Source organism: Biomphalaria glabrata, chromosome 10 (assembly GCF_947242115.1).
Source record: "Biomphalaria glabrata chromosome 10, xgBioGlab47.1, whole genome shotgun sequence".
In the NCBI taxonomy this organism is placed as follows: Eukaryota; Metazoa; Mollusca; class Gastropoda; family Planorbidae; genus Biomphalaria; species Biomphalaria glabrata.
Genome location: NC_074720.1, coordinates 43,165,329 through 43,173,189, shown reverse-complemented (window position 1 = coordinate 43,173,189; position 7,861 = coordinate 43,165,329). Strand labels below are relative to the sequence as shown.

Below are 7,861 nucleotides of genomic sequence, written 5' to 3'. Positions count from 1 at the left end.
GGACATTTCTCTTGAGAAAACAAATGTGATTTCAAATCAGAAGGCTTCAGAGGTAGGCTAACTACCTGGTCTTTCCGTAGTCCGTAATTCCGACGAATTTATTTTTTTTTAACTTTATTATTTCATGCAAAGATTGGCACAAAGAATCATCAACTTATTTATTTTTTTTTTTTTGTGTTGGCTCGAAGCATCCATGAACGCTATAAAAAATTTAGCATCATTAATTAACCTGCTTCTTGACTTTATTCAGGGGCGGACTGGCTATATGGGCATTCGAGCAAATGCATGGTAAGCCGGTACCCAAATGGGCTGGTAGGGCCACCAAAAGGGCCCCATGACACGTATTAAATTGTTTAAGGTTTTTATAATGCTCTCTTCTAAAAGTGACCCTTTTAGAGTCGTGTTTAAACAGTTTTTTACAGTGTAATACTAATTTAATCAAACACACTTTTCCGAAATAATGTAATAGCCTACATCCGAAGGCAAAGACCGCGGTGGCTGAGGGGTAAAGCGATTGGCTTCCGAACCGAGGAATCTCAGGTTCGAATCCTGTTGAAAACTGATTTTTAGTTTCGGGATCCACTCAGCTCTAATGGGTACCTGACATTGATAGGGGAAATGTGAAGGCTATTGGTCGTTGCTGGTCACATGACACCTACGTAAACCATAATTGGCCACATTGATTGCAATTTTTACATAGATCCGTAGACAATGCTACTTGTAGGCAGTGGCGTAGCATCCATGGCGCGAAGGCGTTCAATGAATCCGGGCCCACGATCATTAGGGGCCCACAGCCTGTGGCGTAACAACCATGGCGCGAAGGGCTTCATTGCGCTTGAGCCTATGACTCATGGTCAGTTGGGGCCCACACGAGCACTTGGGATGACACCAAAATAAAATTTAAAAAATACTTTTGTGAAAACCGATTTAAATAAGGTCGTTTGATTCTGTTAAGAAGTTGTACAAACATTGACTTTTAAGACTTGTAGAGAGTCAAACCTAATGGCATTATTACTTGCAATTATTACGATCCTTTCACTGGCATCAGAATGTCCTTTGATCGATGTACCAATACATTCAGATTACTCAATTCTTTGTCACACACTAAATATATCGTATTGTGGGGGTCTACCGAGATATTCTTGAGCCCTGGACAATGGGTGCCTTGCTACGCCACTGCTTGTAGGTTTCATCCTTTTAAAAATTAAAAAGCAACAGGACGTCTATATTATCTATTACCCCATATTATTATGACATACAATTTATGGGCCGGATTGTAAAGAAATTACCGGGTCGATTTTGACATCCAGTCCAAACCTAACCTTATTCATTTTATAGGGCCAAACCTTTAGTGACGATTCTTTCACATTTAGTTCTTGCATTAGTGTATTCTATGTCATATATTTGTAAGCAATTTCAACGTGCCGTCCATTGATCCAAAAACTTTTATTATGGAAAACTGTATGATCGGCAAAAGCACCTTTTACGGCTGCGAGTTTACCTTTACCTTTACCTATCCCTTAGTCTGTTGGACCGTTGGGGCACCAAGCAAGATTTGTCGACCGTCTTTCTCCATTCCTCCCTTTTTTTTTGCCTTGTTTAAAACCTCTCTCAATGGCAGGCCTGTCCATTCTTTAATGTTGTCCTCCCATCGCTTTTTCTGTCTGCCTCTTCTTCTTTACCCTGGCACTGTTCCCTGAAGGAAGGTCTTTGTGAGCCCCGTAGATCTTGTAATGTGGCCAAAGGTTTTAAGCTTTCGTCTTTTCACAATAGTTAGCAGGTCGTCATGGGCTCCGATCGCTACAGTAACCCTGTCTCTGATTTCTTGGTTTGTGATGCGGTCTTTGAATGTGATGCCTAGGATCCTTCTGTAGATGAGATGATGACCGTTAATAAATCCATAGGCTGCGAGTTTAACTCTTGAACAAATATGGAAATGTTGGAGAAGCACCTTGATGGGGGCGCCAATTAGATGTCTTTTAAATGAACATTACGAATTGCGTTCAGATGTTTCGTTTTATCCAGACAGAAAACTGTGATCGACATTTCTCACATATCGCACTCCAATGTTGCTGATTCCTCTTGAAATTCCTATTAAACGGAAACAGTCTCCGATAATTCATATTTGGATGTTTCATAATATCCCAGTGGGTACGTGTGAATTACTTGTAACAGTGAACAAGAAGTTTCGTGTAGATTTAGTGTTGAAAAAAAAAATGTTGGCCTACAGTCGTGAATAGGATTCAGAGATTGCGAAAGACTTGGAAACATTGAGAGAAAAACAGTGCATACCATTGAAATACAGAATGAACCATTATCTTATCTTATCTTATATGATACAGACGTTACTTCAAAAAAGAAGATGATTACGTCCTACGCGTCATGCATTTAGTCATGCATATTAACCAATGACTTAAATTCTGCCAAGTCACTGGTTTTCCTGGCTAGCTCAGGCAACCCATTCCATGCTCTAATAGCACTAGGGAAGAAGGAGTGTTTGTACAAATTTGTCCTAGCATATGGGACGAGGAATGTGCCTTTATCTTTGTGTCTTTCAGAGTATTTTATTAAATTTTGTTTTTGTATTTGAAGATTATGATCCAAAACTTTTATTATGGAAAAACTGTATGATCGGCAAAAGCGATTAGCGATAAATTACTTTGATGTATTGTAAAACGTTTTACGTGTTTCGGATATTTTTCTTATTTCGGATGTTTTTCTTGTTTCAGATGTTTTCTTGTTTAGGATGTTTTTCTTGTTTCAGATGTTTTCTTGTTTAGGATGTTTTTCTTGTTTCAGATGTTTTCTTGTTTAGGATGTTTTTCTTGTTTCAGATGTTTTCTTGTTTCAGACGTTTTCTTGTTTAGGATGTTTTTCTTGTTTCAGATGTTTTCTTGTTTAGGATGTTTTTCTTGTTTCAGATGTTTTCTTGTTTCAGATGTTTTCTTGTTTTGATAACTCTTAAAAAAAAGATGAAATCTATTTTTAATTTATTTAAATATTACTAGATTAACCATTTTAAAAGTAAATTTTATAAGAGATAACATATTTTTTAAAATATTTTTTTACAAATACAGTTTTAAATCATACAAATTGTTTTATTTCAAAAACTTTTCAAAAGTTTGAAGAAGTATTTGTAAAAAAAAGCAGAAAATATATTGTAGATTTATCTTTTGAAAAGCATATATAAGTTGTATGTTTTTATAACCTTGTTTTCAAAAATTTACATCCGCTGTGTGGCATTCCGTTTGAGTGTTTGCTTTTAGAGCTTAACGTTCTCGGTTCAGTTCTCAGCTAGAGCAATTTATTTATTTTTTTACTTTTTTCTGTTCTTTGTACTAAATAAAAAATATGTATTACGAAAACCGAATAAATTGATAATTTTGTATTAATTTATATATTTTTGCCAGAGACGGACTTGATGTCGAAATCGGCCAAGGCATTTCTATACAGTACAGCCCATGAAATTGTTTATCATATGACGGGCCCTTCAAGTATAGTTTTATCTGTTCTCAAAATCATTAAGTTATTTTTCTATTATGTATCGATAACTGTTTGCATGCTCTATTCGAAAAGCCAAGGGCATTATTTAATATGTAAAAACATAATGTATTATAGATATGATTAAATGTAAACTGACCTTTTTGTGATAAAGCAAATTGCAGTCATTGATAGTACCTTGTTTCTTCGTAAAATAAAAAACAAATGTATAGCATTCACTTGACCTACTTTACTTAATCCTTTACACTACTAGTCAAGCTTATAGCCGCAAAAGCACTTTGCTTATGTACTCACTTTTGGGTAATTTTGCTTGGGACCATGTGCATCCTGTCATCTTTGCTTTTTGTTTTGTTGATCTCCTCCATTCATCTCACAGCCTTTTTCTTTCACCGTGGGTTTCAGTTTAAAACCTGATTTTAAATATTTTTCCTAGATTTTGGCATTGTCTTACAAATCCAACCCCATTTGTCATTTTTGATTGCCTGTTCAATTGGTGTTTGCTGGAATGTTTACAATAGACTTAAGTTAGATATTTTTATGACCACTTTGCATCTATTATGTGTCGTAACCATTTCTCGGTGAATGCCTTGACCTTGCCTGCATTGCTATTTGATACTCTCTATATCTATGCGCGATGCGATTGCCCACGTCGCCTCTTCCTTGCGCCGCTTCTGTGGCTTGTTAAATGTGTCTGAAAGCTAAAGATATGTATGACTTGGTTTAAAATCTTTATGTGTAATATTCCAACAGATAATCAAGTTATTGCTTCAGCTATTCAATGAGGCGAGGTTAATTTTTTAGAAATCTCCAACTGTATCGGAAGCCGGTATCGTTCATTTGATCTATTCTATGTCATTTCAAGCAAGAATGCATCTAAGATGGTCTTTATAGCGTTTTTTTTTTAAAAGCTGTTTTGTTTTAACTTTTAACTTTTAGCTTGACAAACAACTTTGTTTTAGGCACACGGTCGACCCTTATACGGATATATGGCCTTACTTGCGTATCTGTAAATTTTAAGCATCTTTTCACGCAACTGACTAGAAGGAAACGATTTCTTGAAGCAGTTCTATAGATATCTTACATAAGTCTATTCAACTTGGATAAAGCTAATTGTTTGCTAGTCTACACAATTTCTTCTTTTCTAACAAAAAATGTTAGAATGACATATTGAGACGAAAATTGAAGATCAATATTTTTTTTTATTTGTTGTTTAAAATATTTCCTATCTTTTATTACTCTTTTAAATACGTTATTTCAGTATACGTTTCTAAGTAACCAGGACGAGTAGACTTTCAAAAAAGATGTGCAAAAAGATAGGATATTATATCTTTAGCTTTGTTGTAAGGAAAACGGATTTTTTACGTCTATACTATATAAAGAAGATATTCAATGTAAGACTGGTAATTTTATTGAAATGTAACAGTTTAAAAGTTTTTTGAATTGAAGTTTAAATATATGTACATTAAAAATTCGTTTTGTAACATTTGTGTAATAAAATAGTGTAAAACAATTGTACACATGTTATGCTATTTTAATTATTTACCCAAAGAAAATGATTTTTCAAGACGAAAAATGCAAAAATTTGTTCATAAAAAGTCTATAGAGTTCTCTATGGCATTGTACTACGAAAATAAAATACGGAAAGGTCATCCTCAAAGTTCGATAACTCTTGGAAAAAGATGAAATCTATTTTTAATTTATTTAAATATTACTAGATTAACCATTTAAAAAGTAAATTTTATAAGAGATAACATATTTTTTAAAGATTTTTTTACAAATACAGTTTTAAATCATACAAATTGTTTTATTTCAAAAACATTTCAAAAGTTCGAAGAAGTATTTTCAAAATAAAGCAGAAAATATATTGTAGATTTATCTTTTGAAAAGCATATATAAGTTGTATGTTTTTATAACCTTGTTTTCACAAATTTACATCGGCTGTGTGGCATTCCGATAGAGTGTCTACTTTTAGAGCTTAACGTTCTAGGTTCAGTTCTCAGCTAGAGCAATTTATTTTTTTTTTTTTTACTTTTTTCTGTTCTTTGTACTAAATGAAAAATATGTATTACGGCAACCGAATAAATTGATAATTTTGTATTAATTTATATATTTTTGACAGAGGGGGACTTGATGTCGAAATCGGCCAAGGCATTTCTATACAGTACAGCCCATGAAATTGTTTATCATATGACGGGCCCTTCAAATATAGTTTTATCTGTTCTCAAAATCATTATGTTATTTTTCTATTATGTATCGATAACTGTTTGCATGCTCTATTCTGAAAGCCAAGGGCATTATTCAATATGTAAAAACATAATGTATTATAGATATGATTAAATGTAAACTGACCTTTTTGTGATAAAGCAAATTGCAGTCATTGATAGTACCTTGTTTCTTCGTAAAATAAAAAACGAATGTATAGCATTCACTTGACCTACTTTACTTAATCCTTTACACTACTAGTCAAGCTTATAGCCGCAAAAGCACTTTGCTTATGTACTCACTTTTGGGTAATTTTGCTTGGGACCATGTGCATCCTGTCATCTTTGCTTTTTGTTTTGTTGATCTCCTCCATTCATCTCACAGCCTTTTTCTTTCACCGTGGGTTTCAGTTTAAAACCTGATTTTAAATATTTTTCCTAGATTTTGGCATTGTCTTACAAATCCAACCCCATTTGTCATTTTTGATTGCCTGTTCAATTGGTGTTTGCTGGGCTGTTTACAATAGACTAAAGTTAGATATTTTTATGACCACTTTGCATCTATTATGTGTCGTAACCATTTCTTGGTAAATGCCTTGACCTTGCCTGCATTGCTATTTGATACTCTCTATATCTATGCGCGATGCGATTGCCCACGTCGCCTCCTCCTTGCGCCGCTTCTGTGGCTTGTAAAATGTGTCTGAAAGCTAAAGATATGTATGACTTGGTTTAAAATCTTTATGTGTAATATTCTAACAGATAATCAAGTTATTGCTTCAGCTATTCAATGAGGCGAGGCTGAAAAGGATGTCAACATTAGAAAGAGAGGAGAATAATGGGATAATTGGATAGCTGAAGTGAAAAGACTGTGCCTAAGAAAGATGTTGTTTGTGTACCTGTGATATCGTGTAAACAAAACATATATGTGCCTCGTTGAGTTGCCTCACTTAAGTTATTACAATATACTTCTGCTGTGCTGTGATTTAGTTACAAACAAATGAACACTGTTCTTTTTTGTTTTAAAGTTTAAGGTTGTGGCATTATGTTATACTGTATGGATTGGCTTATAAATTGGCATGCCATAATAGAGGAGTTAAGTCCCCTTCCTTTGGTGTTTCTATAATTACGAACTTTACAGACAGGGGCGGACTGGCTATATGGGCATTCGGGCAAATTCCCGGTGGGCCGGTACCCAAATGGGTCGGTAGGGCCACCGAAATGCCTGATCGAAGTCACTATGGCACATATCAAGTTGTTAAAGGTTTTATAATATCCTTATTATGTTATTATTATTATTTTTATAAAAGGCCCTCTGAGCGTCGTGTTTAAACAAAAAGTCTTTCACAGACATTACAGTGTAATACTCTTTTAATCAAACACATTTTCCGAAAATAAAATGTAGAATGTAGACAGTGCTACTAGTAGGCTTCATCTTTTTAGGGCCTACATAATTGCTGATTTAAAAAGACGCCATATTGCTTATTAAGATATAGAGTTCACTGTAAGCATGCATATCGATACATTATCAAACTTAACAATGATTTTTAAGGACCGATACACCTAGACATGGATGCCCATCACATGATAGAGAATTTGTGGGCCGAATTTTATAGAAATGCCCGGGCCGATTTTGACACCCAGTCCTCCCCTGTTTACAGATATAGTCTTGATTTAATATTTCATTTTCTTTTTTGTTTACTTAATTCTAGTATGTAGTTTATACACTTAGTTAAAAATCTTTTTTTTTAAACATGAAGATGAATGTCGCGTTATTCAGTAGATGTAAGGAATCATTTTATACATTATCTGCGGCAGGTGGGACTACTTTATTATTTGGAGGTATTTTTGGTGCTATCATTCTCACTTGCATACAAAGACTGATGCTCTGGATCAGGGGTTCTCAACCTGTGGATCGCGACCCCCTTGGGGGTCGATTGACGATTTGCCAGGGGTCGCCTAAGACCATCGAAAATAAGGATTGTACTCGTCTATTCTTCTATTGCTGTATATGTGTGTGTGCGGGGTTCGCGGAAGAGTGGGGGGGGGGTGTAAAAAGGGGTCGCCGAGCATAAAAGGTTGAGAACCGCTGCTCTGGATAGAAACGACTGGATCAACGGACGTGGCAGAACAGTGACGTCACTAGTGTAGTGGCATCCTGT

At 34.9% G+C, this 7,861-nt stretch overlaps 1 long non-coding RNA gene across 1 annotated transcript; it reads left to right on the top strand.

Annotated features, from left to right (window-relative positions):
* The first annotated feature begins 3,294 nt into the window (after positions 1-3,294).
* On the top strand, positions 3,295-6,512 carry LOC129928841 (uncharacterized). Its single transcript, XR_008780359.1, has 3 exons — positions 3,295-3,494; positions 4,781-4,892; positions 5,621-6,512. It is a non-coding gene; the product is annotated as an uncharacterized LOC129928841 (long non-coding RNA).
* Positions 6,513-7,861: the final 1,349 nt, after the last annotated feature.